At 42.0% G+C, this 25923-nt stretch overlaps 1 protein-coding gene across 3 annotated transcripts in view; it reads left to right on the top strand.

The window, feature by feature from the left end:
* Positions 1-6159: 6159 nt before the first annotated feature.
* The window catches only part of fam49al (family with sequence similarity 49 member A, like), a 39351-nt gene continuing 19587 nt past the window's right edge, over positions 6160-25923 (top strand). The window contains exons 1-2 of one of the 3 annotated variants that reach the window (XM_080863972.1): positions 6160-6525; positions 25236-25326. The gene's annotated coding sequence lies outside the window, so the exon portion shown is untranslated. The remainder of the gene's footprint in view (positions 6526-25235; positions 25327-25923) is intronic. The other 2 variants (XM_080863971.1, XM_080863970.1) reach the window with 2 other exon arrangements.

Here is a 25923-nt window from a genome sequence, read left to right on the forward strand (position 1 = left end):
CACACACACACACACACAGAGAAAGACACTGATCTGAGTGAGCCCTTTTTCACAGTGTGCTGAGATTTGAATTGATCTTTTAGCCGGTGAGTTCAGCTGGTTGTGAGGGATCAGTAGGAAGCCTCCCATCAAAGACAATGTTTATTAACAGACAACAGGCAAAACTGACTCTCCAATCCTCTCTGGTTTCAAAGAGAACATCTGCTCCTGTGCATATTTGAGTCATTAGGCCAGAGGGTGGTGGTGGTCGGGCTTGTTACAACTGTGAAACTGGAGTGTTTCACTGTTTGAAAGCCTTCCAGATCCTGTTAATGAATGATCAGAGTCTTTTCTGAGATGAGAAATTAAAAGCGGTGGTGCTGGTTGTAATAAGGGAAGAAGAAAATTCAGAAAAACCAGTGTCATCACGCTGACACTGCTACACACCGCCATCAACAGATGCTATTTTTGAAGCTTCATTTTCGAGTGTAATTCCCGAGGATACTTAGGTTTTTGCATTTGGGTCTTTTATTGCGATGCTGGATTGAATTTACTGCACAGCTCATTAACATTGGAGTAAATTTCATTTACCTGAGTAAGGAGGGGAACCAGACACTGTCACTAAATAAATCATAACTGACCAAGGTGCATCATCATAATAAGTCTCACACCAGGTTTATAATAACCTCCCACTCAATGAGCTCGAGTGACTCATGAAGACTCTCTGACGTTGATTCTTTTTTCTTAAGCCTCACAGGAGACAAACTCTCCTACCAGCATTGTGCTGTCAAGCTGAAGAACTTGCTCACTACTGATGAAAAAAATGGTGATGGAGATGGTTCTTCAGCTAACAGGAAGCACTGCAGCCCTACGTCCATGATGAGCTTTTTACTCTGTGGTGGACAACACGTGGCACAGGTGTATCCTGATATATGCACTTCTGCCATGACTTTCTTTGGGTGTCTGCCTGGAGACTTTAATGCTCATAGTCAATACGCTTTAGATTTTCACATAAACCGATGAGCAAAAACATGTTGAAAAGTCAACTAAATAAGTTTCACGATGATGTAAAAGATGTTTCACGTCTTTTCAGATCATTTAAGGGGCCAATACATCTAAACTGTCTAAAGTTTATGCAAATAAATGATCTTGCAACACATACTGAGACATATATAGATGATATAAATGTCTTTTTTACAGTATTGTCCAAAAATCCTGCAACACACCTCATTGCTTTATATTTTGCTTGGGAACAAAAAGGAGAAATGGGTGCAAACATACATGGAAATACAGTATACAAGACAAAAATGACAGCCACTCTTCCACTGAGACCTTTCTGGTGAGGCCTTGGTGAGCAGATGACAAACTGAAGGACCAGATACATCTCTCAGATCCTTTGTCAGGTCTTTGCTTTTTTTCCCTTCTTGTTTCTTACAGACACGACTTTCTGACACTGTTCATTGTTCTCATCCATTGAGTTATGACTCCTTTTTTTGCTTGAATGAAATAGGTCAGTGTTAAATGACCTATTTCCTCACCCCCCAACCCCCCCCCCCCCCCCCCCAAAAAAAAAACCAAAAACATTTTTCTAAAATTGGTCAGATAGAAAGATGAAGCTAATTGCTAAAAACTGCTGCTCAAGCCCTGTTTAAAAAATATACTAGAAAGTCTGGCTAGTGTACTTCTGTTACTGGTCCCAAGCCCAGATCAATGGAACAGCTGCACCAGGAAAGGCAGCTGGGAATTGTAAAACCAGTATCAAACAGCAGATCTATTTAATGTGGCTGTCTCGTGGGAAATAATGAAGGGGCTGAAAGTGCCTCGTGTATACTGTTAAGATGTATTTTAGCTCTACAATAAAGAGAAAATTTACCAGAAATTATTTTATTTTTGAAATTAGGTTGAGCTCAAGCCAGCGTTAATGTGATTATGGTGTTAACATCATTGTAACGAGATTAACGCTGACAGCACTAATATGCACACACACACACACACACACACACACACACACACACACACACACACACACACACACACACACACACACACACACACATATATAGATATAGATATATAGATATTTTAACCTTTCAACCAATTTCAGACATAAACTGACGACTTTTATACGTCATGACTGACCGAGCAGACGGAGCCCAGAAAACAACCTCTGTAGATGTCTAATGCTTGGTGGCAACATTTTTTGGGGCCTGCTAACCTTCATATCTGGTATGACTATGCAATACTATATATGATGTTATAAATGTGTGAATGTATTGTGAAAGAGAAGGTGTGCAAGCTGCCAGCTCTTGAGTGTGTTTAAGTAATGATGGAGAATATTTGCAAATGTGAAAGTAGAAGAAAGAAGAAGACCTTCTCAGGCAGAACCACACAACAGGGGGGCCTCTGGATGTCTGGAGTTTTGATCTCCTCCATACCCGCTTCACACCCTGGAGGACGGGGCTGTGGCCCCCCCACACTCCCTAGCAGATCATTACATGGAGAAACCTTTGGAATGCAAGCATGCTGATCCACACAGGTATGCACACATGGGTATTCACAGACGCGGACTAAAGCTTTCTTGGCTGCTGCCTCAAAGCACACTGTGCGCTGTCTATCTTGCGTGCTGCACAATATCGTTTATTACTTAGTAAATATTGATATCTATGGCTAGCTAGTTTATTGTGATGGTGCTTTGTTTTCTCTATTATTATGTTGCTCTTTGTTGTTTGCTGTCTCCTCTGTTTGTTTTTTTTGTTTGTTTGTTTTTTTTTCTCCATACAGGTGACCCAGGAGTTCTTTTTTTTTTTCTCTCTCTTCCCCCCCCCTCTCACCGTCTCTTCTCCCCTTTGGTTTTCTTTCTTTCTCTCCCCCTCTTTCTCTCATTCATTCCCCCTGTCCTATTTATTAAAAAAAAAAAAAAAATGACAAAGGATGAACTGTCGCATACTGCTGTTTCTGATGTCATTTAAAAAAAAAAAAAAGAACCACACAACAGGAAGACCCCCTGTGTACTTGTTAGAGGTTCAACTCTGGTTTACATTTAGGCATGCAGAGGTGTGAGGAGTACAGCTTTGGTGTATCTTTACTGGACTGACTCACAAAGATCCTTTCCTATCAATAATGTACAAAACATTAAGGGTTTGAAAATGTGCAGAAAGACAGCGCTGTTATTTGCTGCTCTCTTTGCTATGCTAGAAGATGGTATTATTAGCTACTACAATGCTAGCATGCTACTTAAGATGAAAGAAATGATCACACAGATAGCTGTGCTGCGTAGACCTCCACCAGAAATGAGTGAGGCAAGTTTTTTTTTTATAGTTACCTCAAATGTCAAATGCTATTTTGACATCTTCCATCTGATTGGCCAAGTCAAAGTTTGGCTCACATTTCTAGGGTTTCGCTTCAACGTTTGCTTTAACCTCTTCAATGCTTGGGGCACCTGTAACAGATACAATGCGTGCAGTCCCATTTTTTTAAGGTTGCCAATTCTGTCACATTGGTCACCTACAATACCAGTAAGGTAAGGTCTATTTTTAATACCGACACAACAACACATTGTAAAACTGTCATCAAGGTTCAAGTGGTCTACATAAGTTACACATCACAAAAACAAGTTAACAGCGTCAATATTATTAGCCCCCTGAAAAATGGATCTTTTTATTGAGCCATAGCACAAACCACTGCTGTGTAGTGATGTGCTTTAATTTTGTGATGCTCAAAACTTTTAAAAGTTAAAAGCAAGGGTTATCTTCCAATTTACACACAGTACAAAACTTCAGCACGGGTTTGAGCTGTCACTTGAGAAAGCATCATGTCAGAAACAAAATAAATCAGTTTAGACTTGAGAAAAAGAATAATTGATGCTTACAAAGCAGGATATGGATATAAGAAAGTTATCTAAGTATTTCCAAGTGTCAAGAACTGGAGTGAAAATATCATCAAGAAATCAAACAGAGCCACGCTGTGGAGAACACGCCTGGCAGAGAAAGGAACTGGAAGGTTTAATAGACCCAGAAAAGAAAACTAGTTGGAGATGTGCCTAAAAACCTCAGAACAACTGCCAAGACAGTATAAAAACAACCTAACCAAGTCAGTTGTCTCAAAGAAGCGAATCACTGGAACTCTACACAAGAATGGACTGTGAGGTTGCAGAACAAGGAAAGCCCCACTTTTACAGAAGAGACACCTTCAAGTCAGACTGAAGTATGCTAAAGACAACCTGGGGAATGATTATGCAATACTGGAATACACTTGAAATCCGTCGTTTGATCAGATGACTTCAGAGCCACAGAGTGCTGCTTATGTTTGGAGAAAGAAGCCGGGCAACCCAAAGAATACCATCCCCACAGTGAAACACGGTGGTGGGAGTATTATGTTGTGGGGACGCTTCAGAGTTTCTGAAAAGGGAATCTCGTGGAAAGAAGGATATGTGAAGATTTCCAAAGGAAACATCAAGCAATCCGCAGCAAAACTGGTTCAGGGTCATTACTTTGTCTTCCAACATGATGAACCATAATATACATCGCTTTTCCAACACCAAAGAGAAAATTATTGATGGGCCTGCACAAAGTCCATGACTTGAATCATTAAAAATCTGCAGGATGAACTGAAGACTAAGGTCAATTCCAGAAGACCATCTTATCTGGAGGAGCTTGAGATATTCACCAAAGACGAATGGGCTGGGATTTTGAGACTTGTTAAAAACTACAACAAACAACTGCAGGACGTTATCCAGCTAAAAGGATGCACAACTGACTGTTAGCATCAGGGCAGCTAATAATTCTGACCCCGGTAGTTTCAGTTTATTTGTGACATTATTTTCCTTCTGTGTGAAAAAACCCCAGGATGTTTGGAACAGGTGTGTTAAAAATTACTTGTTCTGTTTAACAGGTCTTGGAAAATCCATGGGGAGGCTAATAATTATGTCCTCATCTGTACATACTAGGACTTAAAATTGTTTCATGATTTTCAAAAGGGCTGCCAAATGTTCATGACCAGTCCAGGGTGTACTTCACCACTCGCTGGCATAGACTTCAGTTCCCCTGTGACCCTGAATTGGATAAGCAGAAGAAAATGGATGGATGGATGGATGGATGGATGGATGGGTGGGCTTTCAAAAGGGGTGAATAAACTCATTATGAAGCACTTTTAAGTCTCTGTATGCGAGTGTAAGCTTCTCATTCTCAGAGAACAAGTGTCCTTATATGACCCATGAGGCTTTTAACTGCAGCCATGGTCAGAACATCAATAATGGCCACTGGTCAAGTCAGATTTCCTCACATAACCTGACTGTAAGAGGGCAGCAGGTCATTGTAGCCTCACTCTGCATCGCAGCATCACGCCTTTAAATTTTTGTACAGAAAAAACAGAATAAAACAAACAAAAAAAAGGGGGATGCCACAAGCACTGATCTGGGTACAAGACCACCAGATAATAGGCATTCTCTCCACTCTCACACACACACCCACAAGGACAAGCACACTGAGTGACAATTTAGCCACGGCTCATTTAACCTACAGGCTGTGACCCCGAAGTAAGGTTCCCTACTGGGAGTTTTCACCAGGCCAAATTCTTGCTGAAGGACGAGAGCACAGAGGAAAGTGACGACGCACACAGTCAACCACATACTTCGTAGGCGTTCTAGCGAAAGAGGTGCCCATGATGCTCAAAGTTTCATAAATAGGAGCTCATTTTGTTCACACTTATGTACACTTCGGCCTAGCTGTAAATAAATACACCCTCGTGCTCCCGCTACCCATAACCACAAATAATGTGAATTTCCTTCCCTTTCTGCAACGTGGCAGCGAGTGATGCTCAGCAGTCACCCACACAGTTTGCAAAAAATACCCCCGATGCACATCCCTGCTCATCGCGGTGCATTTTCTCACCGTGCGGACAGAATAAGTCACTCTGCCACTAGAACAATGTCAAACACAATGCAACTCTGCACTCTCTGTGTCTCACACACACTCACACAGCAGTGCCCCCTCCTCTTGTTGCCAGCAGGCTAGTGGGAGATGTTAGTCAAAGGGGGAGGGGGTGTTGTGAGGATATGCTGAGTGTGAGTGTGGTGGGGGTCTTTGTGAGCGACAGAGGTAGGAGGAGAAGGACAGAGGGAGGGGGACATAGCGTTCTATTTCTCATAGACCAGCAGCTGCTGTCTATAGTGGAGAGAGAGAGAGAGAGAGAGAGAGGAAGAGGGAGGGCTGTGTGGCGTGAGGCAGTGCGTGTGCTCAGTGTTTAGGTGAATCCACAACCCTCTGGCTCACGAGGATAAAGGATCCACACAGAAAACAAGAGAGAGAGAGAGAGAGGGAGAGAAAAGCAGCGCGGGGACTTTGTCTTCTTCTTCCTCTTCTGGCATCCTCTGCGCTCTTTCTCCTCGCTTCATTTTCCCGCAAGCCGACAGCGGCTGTTTTTGCTTCTTTTTTCCCTCCCATCCTTCCCTTTTGTTCTCTGCATCCATCTCCGTTTCACCTCGGTCCAGCAGAGGAGGCAGGAAGAGCATAGTCAGAGGCATCATCCTCCCTCCTGCACGCCGAGCCGGTAAGCTGAGCTCTTTTTTTTTTTTCCCTCTCCCTTCGTTTCACCTCTCACCAACGTTCTGTCCACTCAGCACAGGAAGGGGATCGGATAGTCCCACCCTTCACCTTAAAGAGAGGCTGGAGAAGGAGGATGGAGGAGGCATGTGGGTCAGGTTTTGGAGTGAGGCTGGTGGGTGACTTGGGTGGTTAGTTTTAGCAGGGTAGATGGACCGGATGGGAAAGACTAGCCTGGGTCAGAACCCCCCTGTGGAGTAAGGCGGGAGGAAGGGAGCATGTGGGGCTGGTCAACTGGGACTTGTCCTCTTTCACTGCAGTGCTTAGCCAGAGCGCCACAGTCACTGCCACAGTCATATACACATCTCTACACACACACACACACACACACACACACACACACACACACACACACACACACACACACACACACACACACACACACACACACCATCAGGGATCTGCTCTGCATGTTGGAAACCATCAGGAGAGCTCATGTGTGCAAATTTCCTGTGAAGGTTGGTGGCTCGGTCATAGGACATATGTGACCTAGAACCATTGCAGCACATGCATTGTATATTACACTGAAACTGTGGGAACAATGTGGATAAATTGCATGCCAGGCATGGCCTCTCGCACATTGAGATCCATTCACCGCACACGCGTTATATCATCTAATTGTCGACGCGTACAAAAGGCGCCTGGCTTTATGCAGCGAGATGAGGTGTTTGAGGTTCAAGCTCAGGCCGGTCATTTCTGCAAACAGACCTGCTAAAAACAATAGCCTCAGAATTGCAACGCTGATCAGAAGGGGTGGGTGCATGCGACTGGAGTGGATAACAGGGAGGAGGGAAGGAAAGGATGGATGGAGGGGAAAAAAACTGAATGGAAAGATGAATGAATGAGGGCTAAGGATGTTTGGACTTTTCAAATGTAGGAAAACAACTGGTGAATGAGAAAGGTGTGCATTTGGAGCAGAAAGAGTGAAGCTACCATGTGACTCTGCAGGTCTTCTTTTTGTGTGTGTGTGTGTGTGTGTGGGAAGGAGGGGTGATGTGTGGATGGACAGATGCATTTGAAGCAAGGTAGAAAGAGAAAGCATGTGTGTAAGAGTGGACTGAGATGAAAGGTGTGTAATTCCAAGTATGAGGCTGAATCCATGCCTGCTGCAGCCGCTAGGAATGTGGTTATGATTATGATAATGAATGACTCACTGTAATTTAAGTTTGCATGCATAAATTGGTTTGCATACCAATGTATGTATACCAATCATACAAATGACACACATGAATGCGTATGTGTGCGTGGCCAGTGTTCTATAATATATCTATATGTAGGACTTTATTATACTGTACAGGTGCATACATATTTGAAAGTATGACATGTACAATATGTGATGTATTTATTAACAATTATTATATTTATCACTGTAGCACATGTAGTGACTGAGGTAAAACTGTATAAACAAATATATTTAACTAAAACATGTCTTTAACATTAGACAAAAACTGCTCAATGCGAATCAGTTTATTTATATCTATATATAAAGCATACCAATGTGTTAATCAAATTGTGTGTGTGTGTGTGTGTGTGTGTGTGTTTGCGTGCATGCAGGATTTTTCAGTCTGAGGTGGAATGGTGGCTGCTATGGTATTTACTCCGCTGTTGCTAGGACACTCCCTTTGAACATTTTAACGGAGCCTTTTCATTGGCTCGCCACGATGATGCAAGAATCCCTCACCCCAAATCTTTCCTGAGCGCCCATAGAAACATGCCCGTTTGCATTTCCCCCTGCTCTCCTCTCGCTCCTTCTCTGTCACTCTTTTGTCTCCCCCCCCCCCCCCACACTTTCCCCCATATCTCTCCCCCATTCTCTCCCATATCTTTTTCTCTTTGTCTTCTTCTCTCTTCTTCATTATTGCTTAATTTATTAATTCCTTGCTCTCAGTAAGTCACTCCTCCCATCAGTCTTCATCAGCTTGCCACTTTCTGACACTTCCTTCTCTCTCATCCAGTCAAAATGCTCGCTGCAAAATGGTGTTGACAGTGTGCGGTGGTGGCTTCCAGCGCTGCACGATCACTCTCTCCTGCTGTCTTGCGGAGGATTAGCACTGTGTGTGTGTGTGTGTGTCTCACACTGTCCTGTTTCGTCTGTCCATGCGAGGTGAGGCATCATCAGGCTGTTTTCCATGTGTCAGGATTATTAGCCTCGACAAGGCAGAAGACAGGAATAGGGGCTTGGGTGTCACGGCGGAGGAGGTTCTCGTAATAGACATCACCTTATCTATTTTTGTCCTTTCTCCTCCACAATATGTGCAGTTATTGGTGTTCACCTTATCACTGCAATAACCTCAGGGTCACAGCCATACATTATTTCCTGTCATGTATTTCACTGTGGAGTCATGCAACCTTAACAGCTCCAGTCTGTTGGTTAGCACATGTTAAGGGAGTGGGGGTAGAAGATTAGGTTATTTAAGGTTAGGAGGAAGGAAAAAGGGGAAAGTACGAGTAATTGTAGTCTTGTTTTCTGATCTTCTCACTTTTGTAAAGTGTGAACAGAGTTTCTGCCTGAAAGAGTGTTTCGTCAAAACATTTTTGCACAGAATAGTGGCTAGTTAGCTAGTAGTAGCCTAGCCTAAAACAAGTGAAAGTCAGGGAAGTTAGTGATTACATCTCAAACATGCACTCTCTTATTTTGTAAGGTGTCTTCACACAAACATTTGTTTTATTTGTAGCTGTAAACTCAATGCTAGTACTAGCTAGTTAGCTAGCAAGCTTCCCAGAGACCAAGAAGCTCTCATAATAAATCGTCTAAGGGAGCAGTATTAAAAAGGCTTTATGCAGTGTTGATAGTTTTTTACTTCATAACAACTGTACTGGCTGAAACTGGAGGCTCACCACTCTGATTGACAGGTTTATGACATAGGCTACTATAGCATATAATTAAAATAGCTTAACTGGACCTTGCTGCTGTCTATGTGTGTTGGAGCCTTTTTAATGAAATTATCCACCAAATGATAAGGTCTGCAATGAAGTACACATTCATACCCACATTTCGCACTAAAATCCCTAGTTTAGTCACCGTGTTTGTCAAAATATACTTCTGCTTTGGAAAAGCTAACATGGTGGCAGTCAAAATGCTAATGTTGGGGCTTATAAATGCCATTGACATCTGGCTGCGTCTATCTTCTGGCTGACATCTTCTGTATGTTTGTGGCATTGTTGGAGTTTGTGCATATTAGTGTTGTCTTCAGTGTAGTATTAGTTGTGGCTGCAAAATGCAGCAGCTAGCGTTTCAGTGACAGTCAAACTCTGAAACTGTCACTTCCAATAAGTGGACCAGTTGACATATTCAGTTTGACTACAGGACTCTGTTGAACTTCATGCAGTATGAAAGGAAGTACATGATATACATATTGTACTACATGTAAGTTTATTAAGAGAGCTATCCAAATCAAGTCACTGTGAATTTTCTGCTCATCCTCTCATGATGCTTTGAAATGGTTCTTGTCGAAGCCCAAATTGAAGCCCAGAATTAAACACTTGCCCCACCAGTGCCTTTGGAAAGCAAAACAGTGTTTTAAAAGTATATTTTGGCTTTTTGTTTTAAAGCATAGCCTTCTACGATGTCAAACAAACACGTGAAAGTACAACCATTCTCAGTCAATCCTTTTACTAAAGTACACCATCATCCATATGTTTGCCCATGTGGCCACACAAGCTTTCTCAAAATGTGTGACAGCCCACACTTTATCTCACCACTTCTAATCTATTTGACTTCCCTGCCCATCTGTCCAACAGCAACATCTGTCACTTCAACATCTGTCACTTGAGCTCTCATGCTTGCATTTGAGGTCTTCTTTTGTTATCATTTGAGTTCAGAAGTCAGATTGGTGTCATAGACAGAGCTGAAATAATTGAGGAATTTGAGATTTGAGCTGTCTCTAGCCGCTAATCTTGTAGTATTTAATCCAGTATTGTCAGGAATTATGGATTACTTCCTGCGAGCAGAGATGATCCTGTTAAAGGGGCATTGGGTGGAGGAACAGAGGGTGTGGGACGAGAGGTGTAGGCGTAGGATGCTGGAGGGCAGTATGAAAGAAGAGCGTTTACTAAATCCAGTATTAGTCAGAAAACTCTTGTGAGATAAAAGACAAAATGTAAATACCACCATTATTAATTCAGTCTTAAAGTCTTAGGACTCTTAAGTAGCTTGACAAACTGGAACATATGCATAGTTTCCTTTCTTGCTGAGAGTAATTTGTAAAGATAGACAACACTTTTATGTTTGTAGAGTAAAGTCAGATTCAGGGTCTTGGTCTGGATTCACGCCTAAGACAGGGATTATGTGAATTTAAACAATACAGAGGCTGCACTTTGACACCGTCCTACAAAAAAGTCAGCATAGATTATGCTTAGGTTGAATTCGTCCAAAAGTGCGCACGAACAGGAAAGAGAGCCACAGCAAACATCACCACAAAGAGAAACAAGTGAAAAAAACAAACCAACCCCAAAGCCCATCAAAGATTTAAAAAAGCACAGACGAGAAATACAAACAGTGGCTGCTGTGGGCAGTTATAAATGTTTTCAACACTCTACTGCAAAGAAGTTTTTTGTCTATCATGATATCTAGATTCTCTGTGGCTAAGCTAGTAGACCACCAACAGCACAAACATCAACACAAGCAGCCGTTGGGCCTGCAAAGGTCCATGTAGCACCTACAGACTATCAAGACACAATAGCTTTGTATTAACAATGAAAACTAGTGGAAACACTAACATGTGTGCCCACATATAACAAAAACTCCTTACCACTCTCTCTTAAGGTTTCGAATGAATACGCCAACAAATTAGTTGATTTCATTCGTATTGGTAGTTCTCAGTCATATTCTGCAAAGTCATTTCCAGAACAGGAAAAAAGATACAGTTTGGGTTTTGAAATCAAAATCAACTCCAAAGCATCAGCAAACTATTGCTTATTTTTCCGATAACGTTCATATTCAATAAACTTAGTCTCGCTCCATATATTGCTCATGGTCGTCCATGTAAACCAACAAGACTAAAAAAAACGTGTCCTCAAAGGACTTGCTAAAGACTTGCTAACAAGATAAGAAATTTTGTTAGTTAAATGAAATCAACGCGTTCAACTTGTTTTAGAGTAATTCAGGTGTTCTTCAGGAATTTTCTCACGACATTTTGAAACGAACAGGAGAAATTATAAGAACTTTAAGGCCCATTAGAGGGTAAAAAATCTCGACTAACAAGTTATCAAAAGGGCTAATGTAACACGTCCTGAATTCATCCACTAAATCAGTAAAAAACTAGATTCAGGAGCCAGTGAGATTTAATTCTTTGTGACTAGGGAGCCGGGATCTGATAGGTCATCGATATTGCTTTATTCTCAATGCTTGATTGCACTTCTGAAAACTGCTGCGAAGTCTTATTAAACTCTGTTATCATCCTTGTTATGGGTGTTCTGCTGAAACTCTTTGAAATTTGTGCTGTTAAATCCGGGAAGACACAGAGACGAGCCACAGTGAATCCTCTCCAGCTTCTAACTTCGACATGACTTGGCTTGTCAAACTCGTTTTCTTCTGTGGTAGCGAAAGATGATGTAATCAGATTACTTTAGTTACGCTCACCTTGGGTTTACAATAACACCGTGGTCTGTTGTCTGTTGATGAGAACAATGAGCCTCCACTAACACCAACGAAAAGTCCAATTGCTCACCCTCTGGTCATATTTAAGGTCAATAAATGAAAGGTGAAATCAATTTATGCTGGTGGGAGGCTAAAGAGAGCAGAGCGAGGGGAGAGGAAGCAATACTGTGTTGCAATTAGTGTGTAAAAAGTGAAAGACAAGTTATCTACTCTGCAATGGCTCTAACTTCCTTTATAAGGTCTGCTATAAGGCTATATCCTAATGTTTGGTTCGAGGCTAAAGGTAAATATACTTACTGTGGAGTGGAACACTTTCCCTGTGAGAGAAGAATGACTCAGTGATTGTGTATTTACTTTAGCAGCCATTATGCGCAGCGTAATCGAGCATGTCTTTGATCGTTGCTTAAACCTCATCCCTTCGTTTACTCTTTCTTAATTGTTAGCGTGTAGCCTACAGCTAGAAAGCAAATGGTTCTACTTCCAAAACCAAAAGACCTTTTCAGTACCAAACTACATTGTTGTGTAAGGGTACACGTTATGGTAAAAAGCATTTACTTACAGTTTGGAAATCCTTAGTGAAACTACATTGGAATTTAGGCTAACTTTAGGAGCTCTTTCCTGGGAAGGTTTACACTTCAGCAATGAGACAAGACACCATTACATTGCCACATCCGGCAATTACTTTTGTCAAAGACTTACAGTTTATAGCATAAACATAAAAATAATATAATTTAAAAAAACACAACAACATTAAAACTTGCCCAATATTGCACCAGTTTACCTTGTACTGCCAAAACAACTTTAGATCCATCTAGGCATGGATGTGGGGCCTCGGGGATGTACTAGGATGTAGGCAGCTGGACCTGAAGGTGGTACTGGAATTTGGAGGTCCGGTGAGTGTCCTGGATTCTCTATTGTGTTCCTCAGGCCATAGGACAGTGTTTGCATTGTGGTGTAGAGCATTCGAAAGGCTGTGCCATGACAGGGTTAATGGGTGGAGTTTGACCTAGTCCCAACAAAGCTTTTAATTCAGCTGCACTCAAGGTTCAAACCCCGATGGGAGAGTTTGGACTTCGTTAGTTTTTTCCAGAAAAAAGAAAGCATTTCCAAACCATGATTAACATTCTGAAAACTTTAACCCAACACATGACCTATCCCTAAACCGAGTACTACTGTTTCATAAAACCAGTAAAAACTGAAGATGAAGAAGAAAAAAAAATCCAGCTAAGCCTGGAAATTCACTTCCAAGGCATGATAAAATTTTGATTAGCAGGCAGCATGAACTAAGCTGGCTGTGACTACTTTTGGTTATGTACAGCATATTTCTGTTTCTTTTAATGCAGTCTTCACTCAGTTGATGATACTGTGTAGCCTCTGTTATCACTGTAAAGCTGGACAGGTGGGCAACAGTAACTATGGCAGATCTTAGTAAATGTCACTGCTGCTTGTGTGTGTGTGTGTGTGTGTGTGTGTGTGTGTGTATGTGTGTGTGTGCGTGTGTGTGTGTGTGTGTGTGTGTGTGTGTGTGTGTGTGTGTGTATGTGTGTGTGTGTGTGTGTGTGTGTGTGTGTGTGTGCATGCCCTTCTATGGGCAAACTAAGATGCTGGCAGCCATACTTTTATACTGTGTTTGATCAGGCTTGCCAGATTGTACACAGAAACACCCCCCCCCCCCCCCCCCCCCCCGCCCCTCCGCCAATATGCACATAGACACTGAGATATCCTCACTAATTAGTTTAGCGAGGATTTGTACGACTGTATATATCACTCTTTTTTAATACATCAAACAGCACTGAAAGAAGCTTTTAAGTCCAAAATAAATCACCGGACAGAAATAAACCAGGAAAACAGCCAAGAGCTCAAACTTTCACACCAGGGATCCACCAACATGTCCCAAATGTGCTCTCTTTTTTGTCTGTTCTTATCCTCTTCCATCAGTTTCTCTTTTTTTCCATTCTTTGTGTCAGCTTGAGCCCATACCTCAGACTGCAGCCAGTCTCCTACATTTAAGAGCCTCTGCCCCTCCCAGTGGGACGGGGAACGGTGAAACACCCACCGCATCCTCTGCCATGTGAGACACACTGCAGCACGGTGTGCACAGCAGAGGTGTCAAGGTCTGCTGGCAGACTTTGATGCTAAATATAGATTGGCTCTGTGTACATAAAGGTCAAATTGGGGTTAGAGGTCACCTTGTTCATTTATTCTCTGTGGCCATGTTCCAATGGAGTGAGACACATAATATCTCCCAATTCCAAGCATCACTATTACTGTCAGTTTACCATCAGCACGAGCTCTGGCCTCTTCTCACTCTCCTTCTTGGTCTCTGCATTATGCAGTCTGACATCAAGGTGCATTCATGTTAGCTGTTTTTTTTAGCAATAAGTGATGCATTTGCTACACTAATGTCATTTTCAGTTAACAGAGAATTTATATTTATAGAGAATTTATATCCAGATTTAAAGCCTGCTTAGGGGCTCTGTGTCATTTAGGTTGGAGTTTAAGGAGCTTTTATTTGTAAAGTTTCACTTTCAGGTATGTGCACTGCTCCTTCCATCCGCTTCATGTTGCCTTCATTTGCCATTTGGAGCAATTTTTCTTTTACTATTTTTATGCACTTGCACAGGAGGATGACGTTTCCATTTTTAGGCACCTCTAATGGGCTCAGTCGCTTTTGCAAACGCAGCACAACTGCCAGTAGACACCAGATCTGCTGGAATCTGCTTTGCTGTTTTGTGCTAAGGAAAAATTGGGCAAGATGTGCATCCGTGGAAATCACTTACCCGGAACTCAACATCAAAGATGGCGCTGAACTCTTCTCTAATTTCCTCTACTTAAGCAAACAGCAAAAATTGTGCAATCAGAAGCATTTTTATCAGGCATGCAGACTTCATGAAATTTACTGTACTGTCAATTTCTCAGTATTTATTTGTCAATAGGGCATCCTTCTGCCCATGCCATAGCTTCTGTTTGATGAAGGTGAATAAGACAATAGATACTGCTTATATACTGGAGCTGGATCACAACTAGAGAGTTTGGAGTTTGAGGCTCAAGATAAGGAAGAGTTTTGGTGCTCGAGTGCTACTTGAAAACAATTATTGTTAAAGAACAGAACAGTGGCTAGTGGGTGCAGGCAAAGAGGGAAGTGGACTAAAATATACAGCCAGACGTGGAATGAGTGGAATGAAAGAGTGAAGGAGAGTTGAAGGGGAGGGGAGTATCACAAGACAGCGAGACTCCAGGGACTTGACTTCAAACTGCCTTTACGTACCGTTTTATAGTAGTCCTCGTCCTTGTGACATTCACTCTCTGTGTTTTACACACACTGTGTCTCTCGCTGCCTCTCTCACTTAAATCCCCTGACTTGACTACACAAGTCAACAATGATAAAGAAATTATACAAAAACCAAATAAATATTTAAAAAGAGATTAAGTTATTTAAGGTATTAAGTGGAGAAGATAGTAACAGAATTTTTTTGTGTTAAAAAAGGAAGCTCTGTTAAAAGCTTTGACCAAATCACATTTACGCCCATAAGCAAAGACAGTTTTTGTTTGGCAGGATTTTTGTCTATAGCCAGTCTTGAGCATCAGTATTATGGGATATTTCATTTTAATATTAAACACAAAATCTCTGTGTGTTTGTTTCTTTGTCTACAAACTCCTGCTTGACCACCAGGAGTCCAGTAAACAAACTTTGCACACAGATAGAGCTTAGGCCCCTGAAGGTTCTCATCTACATCACGCATTAGGATGTCAATATGCTGCCTAGCAACCACCTAGTAACAGGCTAAAATAACCCATTTTTAGCATATAAAGAACATCTACTGCTTGTAGTTTTTCATTTTTGTCAGTGAGGCTTAGTATTGTCAGTTTGCCAACTGCACAAACAGGCCTAACAATGGTTGGGTACATTTTTAGAGTCATATTAGAATATTGTATTGATGACTTACAAAAACAGGTTGAAGCATGTGATGATCTCCTTTTTAACTACATTTAAAACCCTGCTCATGTTCTACCCATGCTTCCTTACTGGTCAAAACAATTTTCAAATACAGTCATATTTTAGCACCTGTGAAGCTGAAATTTTTAATCTAGTTATAACAATGCAATTACGATAAAGCACGCCTCATTTGGTCCAGATAGGGTGGACAGAGGTCAGCTGAACAGGTAAAACAAAGCATTCGACTGGTTCTTACAACCAAAATTTTAGGTCCATAAGATACATTATTACTCAGTGTAATTAAAGTCCATCCTGACTGATGTAGATGATGTTGATTCAGCCAAATGCACGCTCACTGCATGTGGAGGCATCTGCTCTAATGCTCACGCTGTTCACGTCTATCCTTGCAGTTATCGTCACATGTAAAAACACAAACATACACACTCTCCTCTGACCTATATAAAACACAGTGCAAGCAGTCCATCAAGAACAAAGAGCGCCAGCATGCATGCACGCATATTCTGTCTGTCTTTGTTTACAGGTAGTGGGTGGTGGGGAGTTCTAGAAAAGGGGGTTCAATGGGGGAGGGGGACCACAATAACTAACTACCACACACACACACACACACACACACACACACACACACACACACACACACACGAGCCCCCCTGCGAGTGCATGTAGAACCCTAAAAGCCTATCCTGTTCTCTTTGATGGCAGCTAATTGGCATCCCGCAACACAAATACAGATAACAAGAGCTCGCAGATACATTCCTTTATGTCCTCTGACAGCCGAAGCACAGAGACAAAACCGCTATTAAAACTGATATATAAAGCTGTAATTTTTCCAGATCTGCTTTGCCAAGTTTGAAAATGCCCCGGAGCCAAGTCATGGTATTCAAATATTAATGACCACATTAAATATAAGGCATATATTAATCTGTGCTGAGAAAGAAAAGAGAAAGAAACTACAGAGGAGAACTCAATTTAATTCCCAAGATTTTCCCATGTTCAACGCTTCAGCAAAACGAGCTGCCGCAGCAAAGGCAAATACACATCAGGTGTCTTTTTTTATCCACCTCTGAACAAATAAGCTATGAAATCCCCCAGTCGCTGCCCCACTTCTTTATTTCACTTGAGAAAAGATCACACTGAAGGATGTTCCACTGTAGAAACGGATTCAAGTGCAACTTAAACGAGCCGCACATCTGCCTGCCTGCCATTTTTTTCTGCCTCTCATTATATCCTCTTTTCTTTGTCAGCAGCGCAGACTCACAATGCTCATTTGCAATCGGCCTTTCACGAGGCACCGTGCTCTCCTCCGGACTGGTGTGTGTGAAAGAGAGCGAGAGAAGGGGGAGGGGTAGCGGTGGAGAATCGTAACCTCCTCCTTTGATTTCCATCCCTCCTTTGCACTCCATCTTTTGCTCTCACACTCAGCCTCTCTCTTCTTTTCATTCTCCATCCCACCTCACTTCAAGGAGGGACAGCGGTATCTATTATTGTATATGAATGTGGATGGGGAGGGCCTGAGGCAAATTGGCTGTAACATTCCTTCAGTGGTCAATCTTTGGTGATGGTCTGGCCTTGTCTGACGCTGCTACCTCCCATTCTGCTCCTGGAAAAGTCTCTTTGTCTCCTCTCGTGTCCTCACACACTGCTTGGGCTCTCAGCAGGGTTCAGCGGCCATAGCCAGAGCTGTACCTGTTTCTCTCCAAACCTTAACTTTGAAGCGTTAATAGATCTTTAAAGCTTCATCTAAACACGCTGCCTGACTGTTAAACACACACCTCACTTGTGCACTTGAATGCAAAGTGTTTCCTTACTGAGGCGTGTAAGTTATTTTGAAAGAATTCACACACACAACATCAACTATTCAGCCATTTTTGCCCTTCCTTCCTGCTTGTAGGTGCATGACGGGTTTCTGTGGGCTGTATGAGAAGTTGACATGCCACGCAGTGGTCAAAGTTCAACCAATCTGACAGTGTGAGGAGCTCCCAGAGCACTTCAACATACAAGAGCTCCACGAGGATGATGCAAGCCCAGCATCACTCTGGTTGTCTCAGTAAAATAGCCAGCGGTATTTTTTTGACAGGCTTTTTGGATTCTTGGAGAAAACAGGCGTTTTACTGAGAAAGATAATCTCCATGAAGTGACGCCACTTTTGATCTTCAAAGCTTGAATGCAATCAGCACTGAGACTAACGAACTACTTGAGCGTCATCGTCGCTAAGCTGCTGTGCTCACTGTCACGGTGTTTAATATCGCTTGCGGTCATGTTTAGCCACTTGTTAGCAAACTCCTTTCTGGGACACATAACACCTTTGAAATTTACAGGTCAATTATTTACCTACATATTTAATGTTGTAGTGCAAAGCTTAAAAAAGTCACAGGTTTGAGGTCTTCTCTTTCTAGATGAAGAGAACTGGAAGTACAAAATGCCAAATTTCTTGGTTTTAGGATTTTGAGACACATGCTCCGTTACTTTTTGCGCGAGATCGAAATTAGCAGCCATGATCATAGAGACTACTTACAATTAATGTTAGTATAAAAAAACCAGATGTATCCTGTGATACCACACTTATCTGCATCTGGCAAGAAAGGACAAACGAGAAAGTGAACAAGTCAAAATTGCAGGTGGTGAGAAGTGAATGATTGGCTGCATAAAAAAGAAGGTTGCAGAAAAAGTGGAATCTGTGAATCTTCTAATCTGTGTCTTCTCCTGCCCCACCTATAATCCTCTAGTCTGAGTCTCTACATATCAGCTGTCAGGTTGCTGAAAAAAGCAGCTAGAGTGCATTTAAACACTGTCCCCTCCAGCTGGCTCGTCTAACAGTGTCTGCCATCTGGAGACGGCAGAGTAGTCTGATATTTGATTAACATGACACTGATTCACGATGAGGCTCATGAAGGGCAAAAAGACGAGTATTCATTGATTTGTTTTGACCGTTTCCAAATGAGGACGGAATGATTAGCACTTCATAAAAATTTGTTCCCAAATTGTGTTAAACAGAAACACAAATTTTTCAAATAGCTTTTCCTAACCTCATTTTTTGGGGGATGCTTACATTATTTTACTTTGAACATAGAAACGAAATTATTTCACAAAAACCAAAATCTACCAGGGTCAAAATTATTAGCTTATTGCTAATATACAGTTGTGTATCCTTTTTGCTGGATAACATCCTGCAGTTGTTTGTTGTAGTTTTTATTTGTAGTCTCACAAATGTTTCCTGAGCAATCCCAGCCCAGTCTTCTTTGGTGAATCTCTCAGGCTCCTCCAGATGTGCTGGTCTTCTGGCATGACCTTGGTCTTCAGTTCACCCCACAGATTTTTAATGATTCAAGTCAGGGACTTTGTGCAGGCCAGTCCAGAACTTTTACTTTAATCTTCTGCAGGTAGCGCTTCACCAATAGCATGTTTTGGGTCATTATCGTGCTGGAAGGCAAAGTGACGACCCAGAACCAGTTTTCCTGCTGACAGCTTGAGGATTTCTTTTAAAATCTTCACGTCCTTTTTTCTTTATGATTCCTTCCACTTTGTCGAGATTTCCAGTTACAGAAATCCTAAAGCGTTTCATTGTAGGGATGCTGCTCTTTAGCTTGTACACCTCTCCCTTCTTTCTCTAAACTTAAGCAGCACCTCCCTGGCAAAAAAAAAAAAAGCTTTATGAGCATCAACAGTTCTCAATTTTAAACTAATTTATGTTGTTTTTGCCGTGATGCTTTCTCAAGCTTCAGCCCAAACCCTTGCTGAAGTTTTTATACTGTGTGTAAATAGTAGATAACGCTCAGTTTGACCTTGATTTCATGAGCTTTGAGCATTACAAAGTTAAAGCACATCATTGCACAGTGCTGGTTCATGCTATTGCTCAATAAAAAGGTCTGTTTTTTCAGGTGGCTAATTATAATGACCCTGGTAGTTTTTGTTTCTGTGTCCAAATATAAACAAGTTATGCTTTCTAAAGAAAACTAGTACGATTAGAAAACAAATGTGGCCAATAATTTTGTCCTCTGTATATATATTAACACTGTAATAACACAGATCAGATTTGTGTAAGTAAATTCATCCATAAAGTTAATCATATGAATTATTTGCTCAAATCTTGAAACAGTTTTACGAAATTTTGTGCGTGACATGCTAGATAGCATCCTCATCTTACTGAGTCCCTGAGACCATTTTTCCTTCATTTTTACTCATCTGTATAAAAAAATAAACTAAATGTATTTACTTAAATGTTAATCAAGCACATTAGTCATGAGGACCATTTTTACGCCTCCTGTAACACTGCAGTATTACTCACTTAGTGGTGATTGGATTTTGAAATGAAAAGTTGTGCACTATAAAGGTGGATGCATCTTAAACCCTCGAGCTGTAAATATAAACATGTATGCTGGAAGTAGAGATGAAAACTGAAGTTTGTGCATGGTGAGAAAGCAAACAAGTGGCATGTAGCTTTAATGGAAAAGTGGACCATTTGATTAGCAATTAGCAGATTTAAAAAAATAGTTCTCCATCAAAGTGTGTACTTGAGGCCCTCAAGCAGGGGTAAAATTAGATATCTATTCTTGTCTGGTAAAGGCTCAAATAGTTACAGCTGCAACAAAAAGGGCTCGTGTGAGAGCTCCACAGTTAGGAGCAAGAATAAAGTTCACAATAAGTCTGCAAACTTAAACTGCGCTTGTTAAGTGGATAAATGTGTAAAGGCTACTCACTGAGTTTTCTGTCTGCACCGAGCTGCAAACTCACCAGATGTGACTTTGCATATTAAATTCTTCTACAGTAAAGACGACAGTTTAACACAGATGAACACTAAACACTGCCACAACACATTTAATCTGTGGTTTTTACATATAGCGCCTGTGGATTGGGCTTTAGTCTCTTGGGTTTAGTCTCCTTTGAAAGGCTTGACCTTTGCCCTTTCACTGACAGAATAAACATTAGACTCCTGAATTAGTCCATAACTCCCCGATAAGGTAGAAGACGCGATTCCATGATTGCACAGGACTTTAACACTGCTACAGGAAAGTAAATGCTTTGGTGTCCCCTCGTGCTCCAGATATTGAGCGAAGTCCATCTATCCATCCCACCTCATTGATAACACCAAACTGTGCGTTGCCATGAGAATAAGAGGCTGTGTTTCCCTGGCAACTATTCTGCAAATATCCTGCCTTCCTCCTGTCTGCACTCTCCCCTGATTCAATTCAATTCAATTTTATTTATATAGCTCCAAATCACAATGACAGTCACCTCAAGGCGCTTTATATTGTACAGTAGATTGTACAATAATAGATACAGAGGAAAACCCAACAACCATGTGACCCCCTATGAGCAAGCACTTTGGTGACAGTGGGAAGGAAAAACTCCCTTTTAACAGGAAGAAACCTCCGGCAGAACCAGGGTCAGGGAGGGGCGGGGCCATCTGCTGCGACCGGTTGGGGTGAGAGAAGGAAGACAGGATAAAAGACATGCTGTGGAAGAGAGACAGAGGTTAATAACAGATATGATTCAATGCAGAGAGGTCTATTAACACATAGTGAGTGAGAAAGGTGACTGGAAAGGAAAAACTCAATGCATCATGGGAATCCCCCGGCAGCCTACATCTATTGCAGCATAACTAAGGGAGGATTCAGGGTCACCTGGTCCAGCCCTAACTATATGCTTTAGCAAAAAGGAAAGTTTTAGCCTAATCTTAAAAGTAGAGATAGTGTCTGTCTCCTGAATCCAAACTGGAAGCTGGTTCCACAGAAGAGGGGCCTGAAAACTGAAGGCTCTCCCTCCCATTCTACTTTTAAATACTCTAGGAACAACAAGTAGGCCTGCAGAGCGAGAGCGAAGTGCTCTAATAGGGTGATATGGTACTACAAGGTCAATAAGATAAGATGGGGCCTGATTATTTAAGACCTTGTATGTGAGGAGCAGGATTTTGAATTCAATTCTGGATTTAACAGGAAGCCAATGAAGGGAAGCCAAAACAGGAGAAATATGCTCTCTCTTTCTAGTCCCTGTCAGTACTCTTGCTGCAGCATTTTGGATTAGCTGAAGGCTTTTCAGTGAGTTTTTTGGACATCCTGATAATAATGAATTACAGTAGTCCAGCCTGGAAGTAATAAATGCATGAACTAGTTTTTCAGCGTCACTCTGAGACAGGATATTTCTAACTTTAGAGATGTTGCGCAAATGTAAGAACGCATTCTTACATATTTGTTTAATATGTGCATTGAAGGACATGTCTTGGTCAAAAATGACTCCAAGGTTCCTCACAGCGTTACTGGAGGCCAAGGTAATGCCATCCAGAGTAAGAATCTGGTTAGATACCATATTTCTAAGATTTTCAGGGCCGAGTACAATAACCTCAGTTTTATCTGAATTAAGAAGCAGAAAGTTAGCGGCCATCCAGGTCTTTATGTCTTTAAGACATTCCTGCAGTTTAACTAATTGGTGTGTGTTATCTGGCTTCATGGACAGATAGAGCTGGGTGTCATCTGCATAGCAGTGAAAATGTATGCTATGTCTTCTAATGATGCTGCCTAGGGGAAGCATGTATAATGTAAACAGAATTGGTCCTAGCACCGAACCCTGTAGAACTCCATAATTAACCTCAGTGTGTGAAGAGGACTCTCCATTTACATGCACAAACTGGAGTCTGTTAGATAGATATGATACAAACCACGGCAGCGCAGTACCTGTAATACCTACAGCATGTTCTAATCGCTCTAATAGAATATCATAGTCAACAGTATCGAACGCTGCACTGAGGTCTAGCAGGACAAGCACAGAGACGAGTCCACTGTCAGAGGCCATAAGAAGATCATTTGTAACCTTCACTAAAGCTGTTTCTGTGCTGTGATGAGCTCTGAAACCTGACTGAAACTCTTCAAATAAGCTATTCCTCTGCAGATGATCTGTTAGCTGTTTGACAACTACTCTTTCAAGGATTTTTGATATGAAAGGAAGGTTGGAGATTGGCCTATAATTAGCTAAGACTGCTGGGTCTAGAGATGGCTTTTTAAGTAAAGGTTTAACTACAGCCAGCTTGAAGGCCTGTGGTACAAATCTCTGATGAGATTCGATGATGCAATGGCAGCAGCAGCAGTGTTAATAGTTACACCAGTCAGCGGGTAAGAGTGCTGGAGGTGTGCAAGACGCTCAGTCAGTAAGATGAGCTTAACAAGCTTAAATGAAGACATAAAAATGGAAAGAAGAAAGCAAGAAGCACCATTCACGGGCTCCCAGACTGAACAGATTGTTAAGCGTCTGTATTTTAAATGGTATTACTCCATCAAAACCACCCTGGGACATAGAAAACGTCTATAATCCACAACTGTGTGTGGATTACAGCTGCTTTTAGTGTATGGTCTAAATATGTGAATCAAATATATATAATGCTGTGCAGTTGCTTATGGTAAAAAGAATTGTTACCCGACTCTGCAGATGCTCATTAAGGCAGCTGGAGTAGATTGTCTACCAGTCAGAAGGCTGGTGGTTTGACTCCTCCATGTCTGAATATCCTGAACCCCAAGTTGCCCCTGATGCATCTATTGGAGTGTGAATGTTAGATTAGGTGCTTATGTAACAGAGGTGAAGGTAATTTTTGCACAAGTGTTACTAAAGGAGGGAAACCCTCCTCAAAAACGGACGGTGCAGTGGAGCAGCCAAGGGAATGCACTGAATTAAAGACTGTATAATTAAAATATAATTTATTATATTTAAACAGTTAAAAATGTAAAATGAATTAAAACAACCCTGGCCAGGGAACAACACAATAAACATTAATAAAACACAACCTTAAAAACCCAGTGGCGTCTGCCACGGTATAAAAGTCACTCAAAATTAAAATTCCAGGCAAGCAGTGTGCAAGGGGGAAACCCGGCGGCGTCCTCGCCTTCCTGTCCGTGTTCTCCACTCGGGCCGAGCTCTTAACTCTGCCCGCCGCTTCCTTGTAACACGCCAATCGGCACCGGCCTGTCTCGCCGCGGAAGGTAGAGCACTGTCTCACCGCCTATAGTTCCCCGCAACAGCGTGATCTGGCCTCCAGTTACTCCAGCAGCCGGAGCGCTCTCTCCGATCCCTGCTCGCTGGCGTCGTCTCCTCGTTCACAGCCCACGCCAACCTTTACCAGCCCTCTGGGCTTGCAGGTGCCACCGCCTGACACCATTCACTCCGCCACTGTTGCCTGTCTCTCAAGCCTCCCCTCAAGCCTCCTTCTCTGTGGTCTGCCAGGCCCTCTTATTGACCTCTGGGACCTCCCAGGTGTGATCAGGTTCATAATCAGGTAGGGGCGGAGTCTTTCCAGGACAAGTCACCAATAAATACCATAAAAACATGCAATAAAACTCATAAAAATAAACCAGTGTACAATATTAAAACATTAAAAAGGTAAAACACAGCAAAACATGCATAGTAAAAAACCCTAGATAACTTGTCCCTTTTCCACCCCGTGACACAAAAAGCACCTGTATGAATATGTGTTTGGGTAAAAATCTAGTAAAAAGTGCTGTGAGTGCTCAGTTAATGTAGAAAAGAAATATACAAGGCCAGCTATTTATTCTGCCTTAGCCTGCCAACAGCGGTATGCTCTGCAAGCCATTTTGCAACCCACCCCTAACCGAGCTCCATGTTAATGCTTTATCTGACTCACTCAGGCAGTTTAAATAAATACAGATTAAATTAACAATCTTCTTTGACTGTCGTGGTCTTGACTGACCTGTTTTCAGTTTCTGGTCAAACCAAGGTAGCCTTCATCAGTTAAAAACAACTAGATACAAAGTTACTGGCTATCTAAAGAAACAAGCATGGTTAAGATAAAAAACAGAGCTGAAGGAGAGTGAGTGTGTGGCGAAAAATCTGTTATTTGTAGGTTTAAACAAAGGCTTGAACATTTTTTGGATGACGTCACATGTTCAGTCTGGCCAATTATAATCATATCACAGTCATATTTGTTCCTAATTTGTTGCCGTTACCAACTCTTAACATCTTGATATCCAAATAAACAACACACTACATTCCTGTTTTTCCCCACATTGTCTCCACATGTAGTTGAAATTTACGCCGACTCCCCTCCCTCTGCTTTTTTCTTCTTCTTGTTACCCTCCTTAATCTGTTTCTCTGTCTTTGTCAGGTTGTGGGTGCTGATGCTGTAACCACTGTTTGGAGCTGACAAGCCCTGGTTGATGCAGTGAAGTGTTCCAGTGGGATAAACACAAGCAAAGGTAGGAATGCAAGCAGATAACTCGGAGAAAGAAAAACAGAAGCATACAAAACACCATTCGGGGAAAGAGGAGAGGCAGATTTTCTGAATAAAGATTGGTGAAGATGAGAGCTGAACGAGTGCAGTCGCTGCATCCGTTGCATACAGTACAGCTGCTAAAGGGTTTGATTCACAGACCACTGAATACTCAGTTAGTGACAGAAAGATTGTGGTTAGAGACAGAGAGGGAGAAAGACAGAATAGAAAGGGAATGCGGATGGTATTATTGGTGAGTTAATAGAGGTTAGGCTTGGCAGTGCCATTCCTGTGCTCACTAAATCCACACTGATGAAGCTCCTGGGCTGTAACAGGAGGAATCTTTCAGTGAGAGCTGAAAGGAGGCTGGGAGGCTTAGCGCTGACGCTTGGCTTCCAGTCTGGACCAGATTTGCTTTTCAGGCCCATGTGGGAGCCGGGCTGCGTCTTTATTAAGGCTCGAGGAGCCCCTCGCTTTGGTGTCTCTTGCCGGACTACAGATGAGAGCTGTGTGTGCTGTGCGGTTGCATAAGAGAGGCACTTTCATCCACTCAAACGCCGGCAGACTGCAAACACTGTGCGTG

Source organism: Rhamphochromis sp. 'chilingali', assembly GCF_963969265.1.
Source record: "Rhamphochromis sp. 'chilingali' genome assembly, chromosome: 17".
Taxonomy (NCBI): Eukaryota; Metazoa; Chordata; class Actinopteri; order Cichliformes; family Cichlidae; genus Rhamphochromis; species Rhamphochromis sp. 'chilingali'.